Source organism: Hoplias malabaricus, chromosome X2 (genome assembly GCF_029633855.1).
Source record: "Hoplias malabaricus isolate fHopMal1 chromosome X2, fHopMal1.hap1, whole genome shotgun sequence".
NCBI classification, from domain to species: domain Eukaryota; kingdom Metazoa; phylum Chordata; class Actinopteri; order Characiformes; family Erythrinidae; genus Hoplias; species Hoplias malabaricus.
The window spans coordinates 29,909,514-29,931,168 of NC_089819.1; the positions used below are offsets into that span (position 1 = coordinate 29,909,514).

The 21,655-nt window shown below is 40.2% G+C and overlaps 1 protein-coding gene and 1 long non-coding RNA gene across 3 annotated transcripts in view; one reads left to right on the forward strand and one right to left on the reverse strand.

Moving 5' to 3' along the window:
• The window catches only part of LOC136677481 (uncharacterized), a 219,927-nt gene that overhangs the window by 76,149 nt on the left and 122,123 nt on the right, over positions 1–21,655 (forward strand). The gene's annotated exons all lie outside the window — the stretch shown is intronic.
• LOC136676282 (uncharacterized) lies at positions 12,615–20,495 on the reverse strand. Its single transcript, XR_010796276.1, has 3 exons — positions 20,356–20,495; positions 14,847–14,913; positions 12,615–12,746 (listed from the first exon to the last, which is right to left on the reverse strand). It is a non-coding gene; the product is annotated as an uncharacterized lncRNA (long non-coding RNA).

A 21,655-nucleotide genomic window follows, 5' to 3' on the forward strand; every position in this document is an offset into this window, starting at 1 on the left:
TTTAATTGATTAGCGCAAAGTCTGCACTAAGCCAGAAATGTTTCCTCTGCCATATATAGAAGACTATGTCAACCGGGTCAGTGCTGCCACGAGGTGGGTGTAGAGGAGCTCAAGGAACGAGAAACAGGAAGGAGGTAATCACAGGAGACTTTAATAATAAACAAAAGGAAACTAGACAAAGAGGCTAAACACAAAGACTACTAAACAAGGCTGTTTAACTAATGAACAAAAACAATACAAAGACCTAGAAACATAAACAATGAACACTAAACAAGGCCTGAGAAGAACAAAGGGGCTAACACTAAACAAGGCTAAACACAAACTATACAAGAACAGGCTAAACACTTAACAGAGAGGATAAACACAAAATAGAGGCTAAACTATAAACAAGAAGGCTAAACACAAAGGCTAGGATATTAAACACAAGGGCAACAAAAGAAGGTTAAACAAGACAGCTAAACAGAGCAGAACACAGAAAAACTAAACCAGAACTAAACTGAGCAAGAATCTTAAGCAAGGACATGAATCACAAACATACATACAACCACAATGACACAAGAGGGAGGAGCAAATGCGGAGACCAGGAAGACAGGAACAAAACAAAGCCATGTGCTTATACAAACCGGATTCCAAAAAAGTTGGGACACTAAACAAATTGTGAATAAAAACTGAATGCAATGATGTGGAGATGGCAAATGTCAATATTTTATTCAGAATAGAACATAGATGACAGATCAAAAGTTTAATCTGAGTAAATGTAACATTTTAAAGGAAAAATATGTTGATTCAAAATTTCATAGTGTCAACAAATCCCAAAAAAGTTGGGACAAGTAGCAATATGTGGGTGGAAAAAAGGAAATTGAGCATATAACATTAGTTGTAAATAGCGCTATACAAATAAATTTGATTTGATTTGTTCATGATCTCCAGGCCCGTAAATGTTACTGCACCTCAAACAGGAATGCCATGGTCAAGGAAATAACAGGATGGGCTCAGTAATACTTCCAGAAAGCATTGTCAGTGAACACAATCCACCGTGCCATCCGCCGTTGCCAGCTGAAACTCTACAGTGCAAAGAGGAAGCCATTTCTAAGCAAGCTCCACAAGCTCAGACGTTTGCACTGGGCCAGGGGTATTTTAAAATGCAGTGTGGCAAAATGGAAGACTGTTCTGTGGTCAGATGAGTCACGATTTTAAGTTCTTTATGGAACACTGGGATGCCATGTCATCCGGACCAGAGAGGACAAGGATAACCCAAGTTGTTATCAACGCTCAGTTCAGAAGCCTGTATCACTGATGGTATGGGGTTGCATGAGTGCTTGTGGCATGGGCAGCTTGCATGTCTGGAAAGGCACCATTAATGCAGAGAACTATGTTCAGGTTCTAGAACAACATATGCTCCCATCTAGACGTCATCTTTTTCAGGGAAGACCCTGGATTTTTCAACAAGATAATGCCAGACCACATTCTGCAGCAATCACAACATCATGGCTACATAGGATAAGGATCCGGGTACTGAAATGGCCAGCCTGCAGTCCAGATCTTTCACCTATAGAGAACATTTGGCACATCATAAAGAGGAAGGTGCGACAAAGAAGGCCCAAGACGATTGAACAGTTAGAGGCCTGTATTAGACATGAATGTGAGAGCATTCCTATTTCTAAACTTGAGAAACTGGTCTCCTCTGTCCCCAGAAGTCTGTTGAGTGTTGTAAGAAGAAGGGGGGATGCCACAAAGTGATAAAAAATGGCCTTGTCCCAACTTTTTTCGGATTTGTTGACACCATGAAATTTTGAAACAACTTATTTTTCCCTTAAAATGATACATTCTCTCAGTTTAAACTTTTGATCTGTGATTTGTGTTCTATTCTGAATAAAATATTAGATGTTGGCACCTCCACATCATAGCATTGTTTTTATTCACAATTTGTCCCAACTTTTTTTGGAATCCGGTTTGTACATACATGACAGTCAAAGGAAACAATGATACACAGACAGCAGGAAAACAGTAGACAGGGCTATACATGACAAGTGCAGCCAAGTTACTTAGCAATTTAGATTTGCTGAAGGGTTATTGGCAAGTCCTGTTATCTGAATGAGCATAGGAGATATCTGATTTTATTACACCAGGAGGAATATATTCTTACAGATTTATGCACAAGATTAGATTACTGGTTTTGTTGTTATGGCAATTGTCTAAGTGCCACCAGGGAGGAAGCCAGAGTTCCAAAATTATTCTCTAGCCAGATTTCCCAAAGTCCCAGACATTCTGAATTTTGTTCTGTCACATCATTCCATAAATTAGACCATACATCTGTTCTATTACCACTTCTTCCTTGAAGAGGGTCAGGTCAAGTCACCCTTTCCCAAACGGGTTGCACATTTACATTTGGTTAGACGTCCCTAACTCAAAGAAATTTACTGCAAAGCTCTTTTCTCTTCTCAAAATGCATCATGCTTCATCAAAAGCAAGGATCATGCTTCATGCACAGCATGTTTTGTATCAAAATCACCACATTAATTACAGTGTATCATAATCATTTCAGATTAACCACAGTTTACGTTTACTCATTACATTGTTAGGTTGCATTTTTCCATCATAGAATGCTCCTGCAATGTTTCAGTGATTGATGAACCAGCTTGTGGCAGGATTGGAAAGCTGTGCTGTGTATTTAGATGATGATGTAATATTTTCTGATACAAGGGAGTAACATTTGGCATGTATTATTTTTTTTATTCAACTGCTTGTTGGATTCTTGCCTTTTATCAATTTAGCAAAAGTGAGTTTGCCAAGGCAGCAGTTACTTATTTGGTCAATGTTGTAGGTCAGGGCCAGTTCGCACCACCAACTACAAAAAATGAGTTGATTAATTTTCTTGGTATGGCGGGTTTTTGTGAAAATTTCTCTAAGACTGTTGCTTCTCTCACTGAATTGTTGAAGCTGGGTTTGTTTGGACCCCAGCTTGTCAGTCTGCTCATGAGGTAGTTTTGCAGACTGATGCTATGGGGGTACCCCCTGTGTGGGTTTTTTTTTTCTAGAAAGTTTAATTCATACCAATACAACTATTCAGTCATTGAGAAGGTGGCTTTGGCTCTGAATTTGGGTTTGCAGCATTTTAATGTGTATGTGGAAGGAAGATAGATTAGATACCTTAATCACTGTATACAGGACACAAAATTTCAGCTGCCCAATCCAGTTGTATGCAAAAAAAGAAAAAACACGTCATACAACCACATAAAAGACATACAGTATCAAACAGAACAAGTGAGATTAAGACAGAGAACAAGATGAAGTGCTGAGTGACAGATATTGCACTGAATGTAAATACTGGAAATACATATTAAGTATTGCAATATGGTTATGAAACAATACAGGTAGATGGTGTCTGTGTGTAGCTTTAGGGAAAAAAAAACTGTGTTATAGTCTGTTGTGTGTTTTAATTTACCTGTAATGCCTTCCTGAAGGCATCAGTTCAATGTGGTGATGGGCAGGTTGTGAGAAGTCTTATGATATTTTTTGCTCTGGAGAGGTATCGGTGTTTGCAATGTACTCCAGTAAGGGAAGAGAGCGGCCTATGATTTTTTTTCAGCTAACCTAATGACCTTGTGCAGGGCCTTTTTGTCAGCTACTGAGTAGCCTGCATACCATGCTGTGAGGCCATATGTGATGATGCTCTCTATAGCAGAGCTGTAAAAAGTCAACATCAATTTGTGGTTTAGATTGTATTTTTTTTCCCAAAGATACAGGAGTGCACTTGGGCTGGTTGGAGAGAAAGTTCATGATCCCAGGAACAGAGATTGCAAGAGAGACCAAGGTGGAGCAGCTTCCTGATGAGAATGTCCGGGATTATTGTGTTGAAAGTAGAGCTGTCACAACCAACATCCGAACATAGGTCCCTCTGTGTTTGAGGTGTTGTAGGGTTGACTGGAGAGTGAAGGTGATGGCATCCTCTGTGGACTAGGGCTATTACAATCATGACATTTTAACAGATGATTATTTGTCATACAAGTAATTACGATTAACAATTTAATTGTCTGTTTTTTTTTTACACCCCCAGTATTTTAATAGTCCTGTATGCTTAATGATAGAATAATAATATACACACACTATTATGGTAAAGAACGTCATTATATTGAAGAGTTTATTCATAAAGGTATATAAAGATATTTGCCCTTTGTCCTGTTTTTAAATAAAATTATATGTTTGAAAATGATATTTGCAAATTCTCAAAATAAGCAAAAAATCTAATCAACTGTACTATGGCTTAAACATCTGTTATTTACTGGCTTGGCATATTCGGAGCAAGGAATGCTAAGGCTATGTTCACACAGCAAGTAAAGAGGCTCAGTCATATGTGACATGGATGTGTCATACATGCGGCTGTGAACAGCACAAATCACATTGAATCTGACTTTTTCACATCAGATTTGGGCCAATTTCATATGATCCATATCCATCTGTGGAAATTTGACTGTCTGAAAGGCCAGGTGGAAATTCAAGTAACTTTTACGTCACTCCTGATGCCGAGAATAATCTCTGTACTACGGGCCAAAGCATTTTTTTTATTTTAGGTGTTTAGGAAGTGGAAATGGCCAGGTCAAAGTATTTGTAAAAAAATACTGGGAAACGAAAACCTGTGAAATTGAAACCAGGTTCCTACCTCCCAGACAGTGAGCATATATCGGTCTACTGGCATAAAAAGGCTGGCACACCACTAACTATAGACCACTGCTGGTCTACCATTGGACTACTCAGATTACTGTCCTGTATACAGGATATAACTGATTTTTAATTTCCTCAAACAGATTTTAAGTTCACAGAGACTTTTATTCTGGAAAACAAACTAATACAAATATTACCAACAACTATGAGAGATATAATAAAGAGTATAAGCCTGATATAACATGATTATACTAAAAATGTTGACACTGTGCTGGATTAAAATTATTTACTAATCTTATTTATAAAGGATAACAAAAAATTTAATTGGACTGTGAATGGAAAAGTGTAAATTTGTATAAAAGTGTTTTTTTTTAATAAAACAAAGACCTTTTTAGTAGTTCTATATCAGTTTGAAATTGTTTATGTCATTATGAAGCTGTATAAATGTAGAAATATTAAACAGGAAATATTAAACTCATTATGTGCTAATCTTCATCTATTTTGAAACTCATGTTTGTGGGACACAGGGAAATTTGCACTTAGAATGAAAGAAAAATCAGTTCACTTTTTAATATCTTTAATTAATACTCTGTTTTTAACATAACTCATTTGGAATAAAGAAAAGGGAGGTTTTGTGGCACATTGCTGCACTAAAACGCCAGTCCTAGTCCTTCATTAAAAAAAACGAAAGTGATTTGTATGAAACAGACGGATATTTCCTACTGGTCAGTGCCTGAAGCATCGTTCTTTGTGCGTGAGGGTCAGTTTAAGAGCATGATCTGTTCAGACTAATGTCAGATATATGTCACATTATACAGAATGTGTGAACAGAACAAAAAATCTGATTGGTCACTTGGTCAATTTGATATACTATTACATGTTGTGTGAACGTAGCCTAAGATACTTGCCTGAGAGCCTCCGGAATGGCCAGCTAATGGGAATAATCTGTTGATGCCGTTGTCTTCCCAAGTCAATGTCTGTCCATTGGGGTCGCTGTTGATCCATGCTTGATGATTCTCTGGTAGCCTGAAGTCTGGTTTCGGTACCTTTTGTTAGGCGGTTGGACTCGCCAAACAAGGTGTCCTTTGTCTGATGTCATTTGTCATTATCCCATCATCTGATGTAGGTGATTCTTTGATTAATTTTGAGTAAAGGAGGAATTTCAGCATGGAGTCCCATTGTTCTGTGTGTGTGTCTGTAAGAGTTTTGAGTAAAGGAATGGCAAAATGAGGGTTCTGCGAAAGGTGATGATAGGAGGGGGAGGAAGGAACAGCAGGTGACCAGACCTTAGGTTTCTCTTAACAACGATCATCCAACGGCCACCGGCTTTTGATTGAGCATGATTGAGTCATGTGGGATGCAAACGGCTTTTGGCCGTTACTTCTGGTGGACATTGACCAAATATGGTGGGGTAGGGTCTGTGTGACCTGTGACCTATAAGAATTTTTCTTTTATATAAAGTAGTAGGTGAGTGCCTTTGAAGAACAATTTTGTTCAGATTCTCCTTGATTGCATGAATTTGTTAAATCATCAGCACACATTTAAAATCATTATTTATTAACCGTAAAATTCATCCATCCATTTTCCACCGCTTATCCGAGTCCAGGTTGCGGGGGAAGCAGTCAGAGTAAAGAAACCCAGACCTCCCTCTCCCCAGCCACTGATTCCAGCTCCTCCGGGGGTATACCGAGGCCTTCCCAGGCCAGTCAAGACATGTAGTCTCTCCAGCATGTTCTTGGTCTGCCCCGGGGCCTCCTCCCCCGTTGGACATGCCCGGAACACCTCACTAGGAAAGCGTCCGGGAGGCATCCAGACCAGATGCCCGACCGTAAAAAATTAGATATTGAATGATAACCTCAAATAATATGGACTGCCATGAGAAGAGATTTGGAAAAAGTTAAACCAACATATTCACACACAGAAAATCACACTTAATGGTATAATGTTTTTTTCTTACTGCTCAGACAAATAGCTTTTTAAATCTCCTAAAACCTTTGCACAGTACTATATATATATATATATATATATATATATATTATGGCAAGCCAAACAGGAAATATTTAATGAATTTTGATTTATATGGAATGAATGCTGATATATATAGTATGAACTTTGATATATATATATATATATATATATATATATATATATATATAATGAACGCTGATATGTATAGAATGAACATTGAACACAGTTTTCTTTTTGGGGCAAATTTCAGGCATGTCATTATTGCTCCGGTCGGTAAACGTGTTGCTGCTGCTGCTGAGCGAGAGTGTGACTGTCTCATTTCCGAAGGCTTTACTGCGATCTGTTTATTGTTGCCATGGAGGCAATCACCAGCCTTGCCTTGAGACCGCGGTGCGCGATTTCAAAATAAGAGCGGACAGCGCGATTGAAAAAAAGAAATCATAATTAAAAAATAAAACTTTTCAAAACAGCTCGCGGGCCAGAAATAGGTGCCCAATGGGCCTAAAAAGGCCCGGAGGCCGCTATCTGAGTATGGGGGATATAGAATGAACGCTGATATATATAGAATGATCATGGCATTCCCTTGGCCCAATACTTGTGCTAGATGGCGACCCAGCAGGCACAGGACGTCAATTTGACGTCAGAAAGGCGTTGGTCTCTAACGTTGGACAGACGTTGAGTTTTAGTTGGAAATGAAAATCGGGTTGACGTCTAAACCCAACATTGCCTTGACAACAAGCTTCAACGTTGGACAGACGTTGAATTTTTGTTGGAAATGAAATCGGGTTGACGTCATAGCCCGATGTTGCCTTGACAACAATTTTCAACGTTGGACAGACGTTGATTTTTAGTTGGAAATGAAAATCGGGTTGACGTCTAAACCCAACATTAATGTGACGTCAAGACTCAACGTTGGTTAGACGTTGAAATATGGTTAGTAATCAAAGTCAGATATTACTCAAAAATTTACGTCAGGATGACGTCAAACTCCAACGTTGTGTAGATGTTGATTTTTAGTTCGAAATGAAAATCGGGTTGACGTCTAAACCCAACATTGATGTGACGTCAAGACTCAACGTTGGTTAGACGTTGAAATATGGTTAGTAATCAAAGTCAGGTATTACTCAAAAATTTACGTCAGGATGACGTCAAACTCCAACGTTGTGTAGATGTTTATTTTTAGTTGGAAATGAAAATCGGGTTGACGTCTAAACCCAACATTGATGTGACGTCAAGACTCAACGTTGGTTAGACGTTGAAATATGGTTAGTAATCAAAGTCAGATATTACTCAAAAATTTACGTCAGGATGACGTCAAACTCCAACGTTGTGTAGATGTTGATTTCTAGTTGGAAATGAAAATCGGGTTGACATCTAAACCCAACATTGATGTGACATCAAGAACCAACATTGGTTAGACGTTGAAGTATGTTTAGTAATCAAAGTCAGATATTACTCAAAATTTAACGCCAGGATGATGTCATGCTCCAATGTTGTATAGATGTTGAATTTTAGTTGGAAATGAAAATTCGGGTTGACGTCAAATCCCAACATTGGTGTGACATCAAGACTCAATGTAGTTTAGACATTGAATTATGGTTAGTAATCAAAGTCAGATATTACTCAAAAATTAACATTTGGGTGACGCCAAGCTCCAATGTTGTTTTAGTTTTAATGAAAATCGGGTCGACGTCTAAACCCAACACTGGTGTGACATAGAGCCTCAACACTACCGTATTTCACATTTACAGCATACTACTGTAATTAAATAATACAATACTTTACTGTAAAAACTGATTTACAGTAAATAACTGTCAGCTGAGCTCCCAGACCATTACTGTATTTTTACAGGAACATTAATATATTTCAACTTTACAAAATACTACTGTAAATGAATAAAACTTAACTGTAAATATTGGGATTTACAGTAAATACCTGGCAACAGAGTTTCCACCCAATTACTGCATTTGTACAGGAACAAGATTGTATTTAAAATTTACAGAATACTACTGTAATTGCATAATACAATGTTTTACTCTAAATATTTAAATGTACAGTAATATTTTCAGCAGAATTTCCAGCCATTTGCTCCGGTCGGTAAACGTGTTGCTGCTGCTGCTGAGCGAGAGTGTGACTGTCTCATTTCCGAAGGCTTTACTGCGATGTGTTTATTGTTGCCATGGAGGCAATCGGGTTGACGTCTAAACCCAACATTGATGTGACGTCAAGACTCAACATTGGTTAGACGTTGAAATATGGTTAGTAATCAAAGTCAGATATTACTCAAAAATTTACGTCAGGATGATGTCAAACTCCAACGTTGTGTAGATGTTGATTTTTAGTTGGAAATGAAAATCGGGTTGACGTCTAAACCCAACATTGATGTGACGTCAAGACTCAACGTTGGTTAGACGTTGAAATATGGTTAGTAATCAAAGTCAGATATTACTCAAAAATTTACGTCAGGATGACGTCAAACTCCAACGTTGTGTAGATGTTGATTTTTAGTTGGAAATGAAAATCGGGTTGACGTCTAAACCCAACATTGATGTGACGTCAAGACTCAACGTTGGTTAGACGTTGAAATATGGTTAGTAATCAAAGTCAGGTATTACTCAAAAATTTACGTCAGGATGACGTCAAACTCCAACGTTGTGTAGATGTTGATTTTTAGTTGGAAATGAAAATCGGGTTGACGTCTAAACCCAACATTGATGTGACGTCAAGACTCAACGTTGGTTAGACGTTGAAATATGGTTAGTAATCAAAGTCAGGTATTACTCAAAAATTTACGTCAGGATGACGTCAAACTCCAACGTTGTGTAGATGTTTATTTTTAGTTGGAAATGAAAATCGGGTTGACGTCTAAACCCAACATTGATGTGACGTCAAGACTCAACGTTGGTTAGACGTTGAAATATGGTTAGTAATCAAAGTCAGATATTACTCAAAAATTTACGTCAGGATGACGTCAAACTCCAACGTTGTGTAGATGTTGATTTCTAGTTGGAAATGAAAATCGGGTTGACATCTAAACCCAACATTGATGTGACATCAAGAACCAACATTGGTTAGATGTTGAAGTATGTTTAGTAATCAAAGTCAGATATTACTCAAAATTTAACGCCAGGATGATGTCATGCTCCAATGTTGTATAGATGTTGAATTTTAGTTGGAAATGAAAATTCGGGTTGACGTCAAATCCCAACATTGGTGTGACATCAAGACTCAATGTAGTTTAGACATTGAATTATGGTTAGTAATCAAAGTCAGATATTACTCAAAAATTAACATTTGGGTGACGCCAAGCTCCAATGTTGTTTTAGTTTTAATGAAAATCGGGTCGACGTCTAAACCCAACACTGGTGTGACATAGAGCCTCAACACTACCGTATTTCACATTTACAGCATACTACTGTAATTAAATAATACAATACTTTACTGTAAAAACTGATTTACAGTAAATAACTGTCAGCTGAGCTCCCAGACCATTACTGTATTTTTACAGGAACATTAATATATTTCAACTTTACAAAATACTACTGTAAATGAATAAAACTTAACTGTAAATATTGGGATTTACAGTAAATACCTGGCAACAGAGTTTCCACCCAATTACTGCATTTGTACAGGAACAAGATTGTATTTAAAATTTACAGAATACTACTGTAATTGCATAATACAATGTTTTACTCTAAATATTTAAATGTACAGTAATATTTTCAGCAGAATTTCCAGCCATTTACTGCCTTTTTTCAGAAACAATACCTTTTTACAGAGGAACACTAATTACAAACAGTTTCTAAATTACATTCAGTTCTTTATATATACTGAACAATACCAGCATGTAATATTTTTGTATTAAGATTATAGTGTTACTATTAAATAAAAAAAAATCAAGCCTGCCAAGCATGAATACTTTAAAAATACTATAACCATAACATACACAAAAGAAGTACAAATCTACATTCAGAATTAAAATCAGTAACACGCTTTATTAAAACTGAATATATGCAAAATGTGGACAAATTTCAAGTACTACATAACATGTTCAAATCATTTATTTTTTTTACTTGAACTTAATATTTTTGCCCATTATGATATTTGCTTTTTTTTCCTAACCAAAAATACTTCACAATATCCAATTACATTATTGCCTTGATGAATTACAAGAAAGGTGCCCAAATCTTTATAGTAAAACATTACGTTATATCACATGACTTTTGATCTTACCAGACAACACAATTAGTGACCGTAAAACATCATGAAAAATGTAATAAAAAATATGTAATCTGGATTGCTAAAACTTTGTATTTCAAATATCATCAGTGAACCCAACATGTTACTGACTTAGAGTCAGTTTTGTGTTGAACATGACCCTTTAAATACAAACCGGATTCCAAAAAAGTTGGGACACTAAACAAATTGTGAATAAAAACTGAATGCAATGATTTGGAGGTGCCAACATCTAATATTTTATTCAGAATATAACACAAATCACAGATCAAAAGTTTAAACTGAGATAATGTATCATTTTAAGGGAAAAATATGTTGTTTCAAAATTTCATGGCATCAACAAATCCCAAAAAAGTTGGGACAAGGCCATTTTTTACCACTGTGTGGCATCCCCCCTTCTTCTTACAACACTCAAAAGATGTCTGGGGACAGAGGAGACCAGTTTCTCAAGTTTAGAAATAGGAATGCTCTCCCATTCATGTCTAATACAGGCCTCTTGGGCCTTCTTTTTCACACCTTCCTCTTTATGATGCGCCAAATGCTCTCTATAGGTGAAAGATCTGGACTGCAGGCTGGCCATTTCAGTACCCGGATCCTTCTCCTACGTAGCCATGATGATGTGATTGCTGCAGAATGTGGTCTGGCGTTATCTTGTTGAAAAATGCAGGGTCTTCCCTGAAAGAGATGACGTCTAGATGGGAGCATATGTTTTGAGCATATGTTTTGAACATATGTTTTGAACCTGAACATAGTTCTCTGCATTAATGGTGCCTTTTCAGACACGCAAGCTGCCCATGCCACAAGCACTCATGCAACCCCATACCATCAGTGATGCAGGCTTCTGAACGGAGCGTTGATAACAACTTGGGTTGTCCTGTCCTCTCTGGTCCGGATGACATGGCGTCCCAGTGTTCCATAAAGAGCTTCAAATCGTGACTCATCTGACCACAGAACAGTCTTCCATTTTGCCACACTCCATTTTAAAAGACCCCTGGCCCAGTGCAAATGTCTGAGCTTGTGGAGCTTGCTTAGAAATGGCTTCCTCTTTGCACTGTAGAGTTTCAGCTGGCAACGGCGGATGGCACGGTGGATTGTGTTCACTGACAATGCTCTCTGGAAGTATTTCTGAGCCCATTCTTTTATTTCCTTGACAGTGGCATTCCTGTTCAAGGTGCAGTGATGTTTAAGGGCCCGGAGATCACAAGCATCCAGTAGAGTTTTATGGCCTTGACCCTTATGCACAGCAATTGTTCCAGATTCTCTGAATCTTTTGATGATGTTATGCACGGTTGATGATAACTTAAAAATCTTTGCTTTTTTACGCTGGGTAACACCATTCTGGTATCGCTGCACAACAAACATCTTTCTGCGCAACAATGGTGGAATTGGTGATCCTCTTACCATCTTGGCTTCAGAGAGACACTGACACCCTGAGAAGCTCTTTTTATACCCAATCAGGTTGTCAATTGACCTAATTATTGTTAATTGGTCTTCCAGCTGTTCGTTATATGCTCAATTTCCTCCTTTTTGCCACTTATTGCTACTTGTCCCAACTTTGTTGGGATTTGTTGACACTGTGAAATTTTGAATGAACATATATATTTTTTAAATGTTACATTTACTCAGATTAAACTTTTGATCTGTCATCTATGTTCTATTAAAAATAAAATATTGACATTTGCCATCTCCACATCATTGCATTCAGTTTTTATTCACAATTTGTTTAGTGTCCCAACTTTTTTGGAATCCCGTTTGTAAATAAAATTTAATTCAAAGTCCATCAGTTTCTTTAAAGCAAGGATACACACGGATGCATGGTCCAGGACTTCTTGGTTGCTCTCTACGTTGACCACCCCTGGGGATTTGTACCAATGAGGCATCTATAAAAATAAAAATTCCACAGTTAGTAACATAGCATGTGGAAATAAAGGTACAAAAAAGTTGCAATAAAATTTTTGTACACAAGAGGATACAGTAAGGGGAAGATCAGATGACATCATGGGCAAGACAATTTTTAAAACTAAACATAGCACAAAAATAAGGATATTTTTGTTTGGTAGATTATATCTTTGTTGTAACAATGTTTCTTGGCAATAAATCTTATACTGTTGGAATCATGTTAATTTCCCTTTGAAATGGTGCCACATTTATAAGGAACATGCATTTGTGGGATGAGCAGTAGAAATGAGTATGTGGGTTGTGCCAATGAAACATTAGCCCAATCCTCTCTGCCGATGCCAAAGAGCTTATTCTGTCATTGACTCGTTTGGTGAGTTGTGACTGGCTGACTGAAGTTTGAAGAAACAAGACATATTGGCAATTTAACAATGTATTCTTTTAACAAATAGGAGCTTCAGTAGCGTGTGGAAGAACCATAAACAGCCAAAACAGCCCAGGACTTTCTCTTCATGATGGTCACCATCCTGGTTACACACTGCTGGTCACACATGTGGTTGTGTTGGTCACTGTGGCATGAACAGCACTCCCAAGCTGATCCCACAAGTGTTCATTGGGGTTGAGGTCAGGAGCTAGCAGGCCATTCCATCCTCTCCACTACCAAATTCTGGAGGTAGTCTCTGATAAACACCGCTCTGTGGGGGCAAGTGTTGTCATTTTGGAGGTTAGAGTTTGGTCCCAGACTGTGGAGATATGGGATTGCCACTGGTTGTAGAATTTCATCTCAATATCTTTTTCTGCATTGAGATTGCTTGCAATGACGATAAACCTCATTTTTCAAGTGAAGGAGATGCCACATCACACCATCACACAAAATAAGCTGTTTGGCACTGGCAGTGAGTATTTGACAAATTTTTCACTGGCGCAATCCACATACTCAGCTCTACTGCTCATCTCACAAAAGCATGTTTCTTAGAAATGTAGCACCATTTAAAAGAGAAAGTAACAGTAATGGTATATGGTTTATTGGCAAGAAGCACTGTTACAACAAAGAAATAATCAACCAGACACAAATTTCCTTACTTTTTGTGCTATGTTAATTTTTATTTTTCTGCAAGTAATCAGAGCAAATGAGTGAGGTAAAGGGTGAATTACATTAATAATTACAGTTAGATAATGCAGCATGTCCTATTTGGTGCTAAAAATAAACACTAATACTTTGACATTGTATTTTGTTATGGCTTTCATAATGTCATTTTGTATATTTTGTATCATATATCTCCATTTCTTTTAGGCATATCGAGATATGAATTTTTGGTCATATCGCCCAGCCCTAGTTGTCGCTTGCTCACACTTTTTGTAGTGAAGACTGAGGATAGATATTAATACGAACTCAACAAAACCATTTTTTTCAAAAGTACTGCAATTTCCATTTGATACCTGATCTAAAAGTAATGTATACTGATATGCTATGCAATATTTCAATGTATCATAGTAATCAGAAAATCCTGTATTTAACCATTCACATATCAAAAGCACAAATTTCAACTGCATCAAATAATTCCCACAATGACCCTGATTAGAATTAAATGGTTGCAACAGATGAATGAATGACAGTAAACAGTAACTGCCCTTCATAATAATTTCATAAAGAATTATCCAACAGAAACGGGTCAAAATATTAAAAAGCAATTACCTTCAGATAATTTTAGAATTTTTTAATCCATTTTCATACATGGGGTTTCTGCATCAGTAAAGTTATCATATTTCAAGGTTTTTATATATAATAATACTTTTAATTACAGGTAAGATAACATTAAATAGAGGCTAGTTTAATTCAGAGAAGGAAGTAAACAAGTAGAGAGAGAGAAAGAAAGAAATTTCCTGTCGATATTGGAAATTGAAATTTTAGTACAAGGTGAATAGGGCTGCCTTTCCAGAAATTAATGGAGGCTTGAGCAAACATAGGTCACTTGTCCTTCCACTGTCAGCAAATATCTTGCATTGGTCAAAAATTCCACTGTAATTAATTCAAATGTTAAACTTTTGTCATTCTGGAGTATCTTGCAATTATATATACATACCCAGAATAAACATCTGAGGACTCACAAGCAGGTTAAGGGTTTCAAAATCAGCAACTGTGGCACTTGCCTAAATGATGAGAATATAAATTATTTTAAGTCTTCAACATTTACCATTGCAGTTTTCAATGATATGTCAAATTAAAACCTATATGATATAGCCTAGGTCTAGTTTCAGTTTTCCTGTTTTAATGATACCTGTAAATGTGAGCCTTAAATGCAGCCAACTTCCTGAAAGTCATGGCACGACGAGACTCCACATTTAAAACATTTAGTACAGAGAAATAAGATGTCATTTCATATGCATTACAAAATCCAACACACTACATTTGTGATCACAGAACTGGTAGCCAACATTTAGTATTTAGACACTTTAAATGCAATACTCTTAAACTCTGATAAACAATTAAAATGTACACTCTATATAAACTAAATAACAAAAATGGGAGTCTCAAATCAGATTTGGAATGGTATGGAGCCCCTAAAGGGACTGGGGGAAAAATTAAAAAAAGACTATTGATTTTGTGTTCCCTTGCAAACATTGCATTCCTTCGCAAATACATTGCGCTCCTTTGCAAATGTTTTATGATACACAATTGTCTTTGTTACGGAGCCCCTAAAGGAACTGGGGAAAAAAAGACTTTGGCGTTCCTTCGCAAACACAATTGCGTTACCTCACAAATACTTTGTGGGCTCCGTAGTACTGTGCTTGCTGTTGATTATGTGCTTGCTGTGCGTGTCAGGTGAACTATGGAGCAGCTCGTTGAAATTTACTTTGATCTTGGACTGAAATATAAAGACATAGCATTTCTTCTCAACAGAGAACATGGATATGTTATTGGGGAGTGCCAACTGAAACGTTTGATGCTGTGTTGTTAATTGCTTAGCAAAGAGGATGAGAGAATTTAAAGTGCAAGCGCATGGACAAAGGTTACGTGAACAGTATAGAGATACAGACAATGAACACAGTTTCCAATCAGTGGGAGAGAAAGGAGAGTGAACACCTAAATAAATGTGTAGCTATTGGTAGTGTACTGGAGTAATGTGTATGTGTGTGTAAACGTCAGTCAGAAAAGGGTATCCTGTTTTTACTGCAGCTTTATTTAAAAAAAAAAAAAAAAAAAAAAAACATTTTCCAGATAAAATGAAATGCATGGTGTAGCGACCGGCTCTAGCTCCACAGCCGTGTCTGGAGTCAGCGCGCTGAGCCACGTCTCTGTAAAAATTAGCCCGCAGTGTGCCCTGAGATCTCTGTGTGTTGCGCCTTACACCCTCCATCTTGTTATCGAATGACTGGATTTTTAAGAGTCTTTGCTTGTTAAGGTTTTTAATTAACATTCTTAGCTTGACCCCTACCCCAGTCAATAACAATAAAAAAAACACAGCCTTCCACACTTTTTCTTTCTTTCATGAAGCAGCCTACGTCTCATACAACTGTTACTATGGAAATACGGCGTTCTGACTAGAACTTTCAGGATGCTACATAACGTATATAAACCTGTTGCTGACAACTTCTGATGTTAGGCAGTTCCTTACAGATGTATACAGATGTATTCCTTACAGACGTCGCACTGGCAACGAAACTGTGTGTTAGTAGAGATAAATAAATACATATATATCTGTTTCAAGTGGCTGGATTTCACTAGAAACTGCAGTGTCCTGATGTGTTGACTGAGCCACAAAGACAATTGTGTATCATAAAACATTTGCAAATGTCACGCCTTCGTCTCGTCATGTCTGTTGTCCCCGGCCATGTGATTTTAGCACATGGCTATGTTTTGTTTATGTCCTTGTCTCCGCCCTCGTCCCGCCTTTGTTCCGCCTCCTCGTCCGTGTCATGTGTTAACCCGTCCTCGTTATCTGTCCAGGTGTGTCTCATTTGTGTCTGTATTTAAGCTCTCTTGTTTCACGTCCTGTTTGTCGTACATTTCACCTTTCTCCTTTCTCATGTCGGTCGTGTTTTCTAGTCTGTCCGTCTGTCTCCAGTTTCTCCGTGTTTGTTTTCTTAGTCGTTATTTCATGTCGTAGTTTCCTTTCATTTATCTTTACTTCGTTAACTCTTTAGTCTGTCAGTCCCATTTGCCCTGTTTAGCTTCCCGTGTTTAGTTTAGCCTGCTTGTTTCCCTGTATGTTATCGTTCTGTTAAAGTATCTTTGTTTTGTTATCCTTCTTTATTAAAATACTGTGCTTTAGCGAGTGCGTCCGCCTCCGTCAGTCCGCCCCTCGTTCCTGACAGAATGTACGACCGCCAGGACGCAGCTAGCACAGAAAGTATGTTCGACAGGGCTGCGATATGGAGTAGCCGGCTCCGGCAGATACACGCCAGCGTTAATCAACGCCTACAGGAGGAGGCAGCTCGTGAATCGAGTGATTACGCCAGCGCGAGTCGTAGGAGTCGGCGGAAAAAGCGTGCTGGAGTCACCCCCTCGATGGTCGATTACCCCCTCAGGTCCGGGGAAATTTTTTGGGGGGGGGGGTTAAGGGTAGGGGCTGTTAGCCTCCAACGTCAGGACGACGGAGTTGGGGCTAACAGGGGCGCACCTCTGAGGGATTTAAAGGGTGCGCCTGTGAAACCCCCTAAACCCTTTACAGCTCCAGCGCGAGCCCGGCGAGCAGCACAAACTCCTGTCCTTGTAAAAGCGGCGCCAACGGCCGCGCCTGTCTTCATTAACGCGGCGCCTCCAGCCGCGCCTGTCCTCGAGAGCGCGGCGCGCGCCTCTCCTGCCTCCGAGGACGACGTCGCTGCAGGTTCCCCTGCCTCCGAGGACGACGTCGCTGCAGGTTCCCCTGCCTCCGAGGACGACGTCGCTGCAGGTTCCCCTGCCTCCGAGGACGACGTCGCTGCAGGTTCCCCTGCCTCCGAGGACGACGTCGCTGCAGGTTCCCCTGCCTCCGAGGACGACGTCGCTGCAGGTTCCCCGGCCTCCGAGGACGACGTCGCTGCAGGTTCCCCTGCCTCCGAGGACGACGTCGCTGCAGGTTCCCCGGCCTCCGAGGACGACGTCGCTGCAGGTTCCCCGGCCTCCGAGGACGACGTCGCAGGTTCCCCGGCCTCCGAGGACGACGTCGCAGGTTCTCCTGTCTCGGTGATGGCGGCACCCGCCGCTCCTGTCCCGTTGATGGCGGCACCCGCCGCTCCTGTCCCGTTGATGGCGGCACCCGCCACTCCAGTCCCCGTGATGGCGGCACCCGCCGCTCCAGTGTCCGTGATGGCGGCACCCGCCGCTCCTGTGTCCGTGACTGCGGCTACGGCCTCTCCTGTCCCCGTGACTGTGGCTACGGCCTCTCCTGTCCCCGTGACTGTGGCTACGGCCTCTCCTGTCCCCGTGACTGTGGCTACGGCCTCCCCTGTCCATGTCCGTAGGTCGGCCCGAAGGACTTCAGGGCCGATCCCCAGAACTGTGCCTAGGCTGGTTCCTCAGACTGCCACACAGACATTAGCCAGTCCTGGGCACCCCCCTGTTATTTTGGTTCCCTTGTCTGTCCCTGTCCTGGTTCCCGTCTCTGTCCTTGTCCCTGTACCCGTGTCTGCCTTTGTGTCTGTCCCGGTCCCTGTCACGGTGTTTGTGTCTGTCCCCCTGAATGTCTTGGTCCCTGTTCCCCTACCTAGTCCAGTCCAGTTTCCTGTTAGTCCTGTCCAGGCCCCATTTCAACCCTATGTCCCGTCTCCTGTCCAGTCCTTGTTTCAACCCCCTGTCCAGTTTCAAGTCTCGTCTCCTCTCCAGTCACCGTTTCAATCATCGGTCCTGTCTCCAGTCCCATCTCCTGTCAAGTCCCCTGTTAGTCCTGTTCAGTCCTCGTTTCAACCCTCAGTCTCGTCACATGTCCAGTCCCCTGTTAGTCCTGTCCAGCCTCCCTTTCAACCCTCTGTTCAGTCTCAAGTCCCGTCTCCTGTTCAGTCCCCGTTCCAACCCTCTGTCCTGTCTCATGTCCAGTCCCCAGTTGGTCATGTCCAGTCTCCGTATCAGTCTAGTGTAATGTCACCTGTCATGTCTTCTGTCCAGTCTAATGTTCCTATCCTGTCCAGTGTCTTGTCACCAGTCTCTGCTCCCGTTCAGTCTCAGCACTCAGTCCTGTCATCAGTCCCGTCTCCATTCCAGTCCCCTGTTCTGTCACCTGTTCATGTCCAGTCTTCTGTCCCCAAACGTGTCCAGTCTCCGTATCCGTCCCACGTTCAGTCCCCTGTCTTGTCTCCAGTCCAGTCTCCCGTCAATTCCCATGTGTCCACTCCTGTCCTGTCCAGTCCGTTCTCGTCTCTTGTTGCCCCCCTTTGTCAGTCTCCTGTCATGTCCCATGTCCCGTCTCGTATATTTGGTCCTGTCGTGTCCCCAGCTCCTGTGTCTGTTCCCGTCCTGTCCTGAGTCCTGTCACCCGTTGGTTTGTTGTCCTGTCTTGTTTTCCGTGCCCTCTCCTGTGCCAGCTCCTGGGGGGTTTAGGAGTACGCGCCCGGGAGTTGCGCGTTCTTGGGGGGGGCATCTGTCACGCCTTCGTCTCGTCATGTCTGTTGTCCCCGGCCATGTGATTTTAGCACATGGCTATGTTTTGTTTATGTCCTTGTCTCCGCCCTCGTCCCGCCTTTGTTCCGCCTCCTCGTCCGTGTCATGTGTTAACCCGTCCTCGTTATCTGTCCAGGTGTGTCTCATTTGTGTCTGTATTTAAGCCCTCTTGTTTCACGTCCTGTTTGTCGTACATTTCACCTTTCTCCTTTCTCATGTCGGTCGTGTTTTCTAGTCTGTCCGTCTGTCTCCAGTTTCTCCGTGTTTGTTTTCTTAGTCGTTATTTCATGTCGTAGTTTCCTTTCATTTATCTTTACTTCGTTAACTCTTTAGTCTGTCAGTCCCATTTGCCCTGTTTAGCTTCCCGTGTTTAGTTTAGCCTGCTTGTTTCCCTGTATGTTATCGTTCTGTTAAAGTATCTTTGTTTTGTTATCCTTCTTTATTAAAATACTGTGCTTTAGCGAGTGCATCCGCCTCCGTCAGTCCGCCCCTCGTTCCTGACAGCAAAGGAGCGCAATGTATTTGCGAGGGAACGCAAAATCAATAGTCTTTTTTTTTTCCCCCAGTCCCTTTAGCTCAAAATTCTGCAGCAAAATACAGTAGCCTATAATTCTCAATACAGCACAAAGTAAAATCTATTTCACTCCCCCCATCTTGCACCTCATTCACACCTGACACTCCAAATATATATTAGCTATTAATCTGGAATGGAGTTTGTCTGTAGCTAACATTACATGTTTACAATGTCTACAACATCTACATTTACAATTCTCTGTTATAATGAACGTAGCTAATTTTACCAAACTGACCAATATCAATGACCAGAATCCCTGTCCATCTCTATGTTTATATTTCCCTCCGTTCTCTTCTTTAAAAAATATTACTCTGCTAGCTAACTAAAACTCGAATAGTACCCGCAAGAAGCCCAAAACTGGACTTTGAGTTTACAATTGTTTGTCCAGTCAAATTATCGTTCTCTACTACGCTAAATATAAATAAATAATGCTACGACTGACCCGTCCTTTCACCGGCAGCCTGTTTCAATGGAGCAGAACCCTCTCTTTCTTTTCTTCCCGCCTCTTCTCTCCTACCTTTCCCTCAGCCTCCTGCTTGTAAGCCGTCACAAAACTGGTGATGTCTCCGGCTTCAATCCCCTCCAAACGGGGAACTGGGAAACGCCAGTTGACGATATCTGCGACGATAAAACATTAACATTTTTTGGGAGCAAACAAGTGTGCAAATTCCACAGGAGTTATCTGGTTAAATGTTCGCGGCTATCATAACTAGCACCATCTATCTTGCTAAAAAGCAGTACCAAGACAATGTGGTTGGAAACGTTTAGAGCTGTATGATTAAAACATACATTTACTCATTACTTTTGTTCCAAAATCCCTAAAGTACGATGACGCTTGCAGCCTCTGAATACGTTTTGTCTCTTTCTCTCCGTCTCTGTTCTCGTCACCCCGCCCCCAGGGAACCGTTAGCCCCGTTCTCGCTAACCGCCCCACCCTCAACAAAATAATTTAAATAAAATAAAACAATATTAACACAAATCATCATCATTATCATCATCATCTTTTAAGCTTGTCCATTTCAGGGTCGCGGTGTAACTAAATGAAAAAACACAATTCTGTCTCTTTTTTCATTTGGACGAAAAGTATTCACTTGTCCTGTTCTGGTTTTGTTTTGTAGTGAGGCCTACAACTGACGTTACAAAAATAAATTGTACCATTGCCCAAGGGGGGGGGGGTATTTTGGAACTAATGTAATTTTGGAACTAAGCTATATTTACGTTGTCAAAACAATAAAATAAGTGATAAATAAATGGTGTAAATAAGTTACTCACCTTTAGATGCCATTTGCAGTCCTCAGCCTCCCCAGCTCACAATACAGTGAAATACTGTAAAGCTAGTTGCTTCATTGCTGCTTCCAGTCTGTTACCCAAGATACATTACAATACACAGTAAAATACTGTATTCAAAAATACATTACAATACAGTAGCAAACTCGCTACAGCATTTATTTATAGTGTGTTTTGTATTCTTAAGACGGCAAGCATATACCTGTCAAATGGCTTGAAAATGTTGGTAACCCACTGATGGTAGGCCACTGCTGGTCCACCATTGGACCGCTCAGATTATTGCCCACTTAAGAACATCTCAGTAGTTTTTGATCTCTTAAAACTAATTTTAAATGATTTTGATGATTTCTTATTCTATAATTTTACATTTTGGTCATGGTATCTCACAACTGAATTTTGTTATGTTATGTCAATATGGCATCAGAATAATGTTTTGAACACACTGCATTTTGGTT